This window comes from Arachis stenosperma, chromosome 5 (genome assembly GCF_014773155.1).
Source record: "Arachis stenosperma cultivar V10309 chromosome 5, arast.V10309.gnm1.PFL2, whole genome shotgun sequence".
NCBI lineage: Eukaryota > Viridiplantae > Streptophyta > Magnoliopsida > Fabales > Fabaceae > Arachis > Arachis stenosperma.
Window position 1 is genome coordinate 110782692 of NC_080381.1, and position 970 is coordinate 110783661.

The following is a 970-nucleotide window of genomic DNA, read 5'->3' on the forward strand; positions in this document are numbered from 1 at the left end:
TCTGGAAAGTCTATCTTCAGTTGGTGATGGTGGGTTGAGGTTAGATGGTTGAGAAGGGTGATTAGGTGGGTATTGATAGGATCTCTGTGAGGGATGTTGGTGAGTTGCATTGTTGTTGGGATTGTGGTTGTGGTGTCTCTGGTCTTGGCCTTGGTCTTGTTGGTTTCCCCACCCAAAATTAGGGTGGTTTCTCCAACCAGAATTGTAAGTTTTGAAGTATGGATCATAGGTCTGCCTGGGTGAGTTCCCCATAATTGGCTTGCTCCCAGTCACCTTCTTCTCCTGCATTCACTCCTTCTTGAGCTGGTAATGAAGTGATGACTGTTGCAACTTGATTTTCTTCCACCTTCTTGGTAAGATCTGCTAACTGCTTGGTGATCATCTTGTTTTGAGCCAGCAGTGCATCCATGTGGTTCAGCTCCATCACTCCTCGAGTGTTGCTTCTTTCAGAAGCATAGAAATAGTCATTCTCTGCCACAGTTTCTATGACATCCATGGCTTCTTCAATGGTCTTCTTCTTGTTTAAAGAGCCCACTGATGAATGATCTACGGCCTTCTTTGACTCGTAAGAAAGACCTTCATAGAAAATGTGCAGTTGAACCCATTCATTGAACATGTCCGGTGGGCACCTTCTTGTTAAGTCCTTAAACCTCTCCCATGCCTCATAGAGAGTTTCACCATCTTGTTGCCTAAAGGTTTGTACCTCAGCTCTCAGCTTGTTGATTCTTTGAGGAGGATAGAATCTTGCCAAAAATTTGTTCACCACATCTTCTTAATTCGTTAAGCTCTCCTTCAGGAAGGCTTCCAGCCATTTAGATGCTTTGTCCTTGAGTGAAAAGGGGAACAAAAGCAGTCTATAGACATCCAGATGAACACCATTAGACTTCACAGTGTCACATATTCTCAGGAAGGTGGTTAGATGTTGATTGGGGTCTTCTTGGGCACTTCCTCCAAATGAGCAATTGTTCTG

The 970-nt window shown here is 44.0% G+C and overlaps 1 non-coding gene across 1 annotated transcript; it reads left to right on the forward strand.

Moving 5' to 3' along the window:
* Positions 1-616: 616 nt before the first annotated feature.
* On the forward strand, positions 617-718 carry LOC130983996 (small nucleolar RNA R71). Its single transcript, XR_009087959.1, has one exon. It is a non-coding gene; the product is annotated as a small nucleolar RNA R71 (small nucleolar RNA).
* The last annotated feature ends 252 nt before the right edge of the window (positions 719-970 follow it).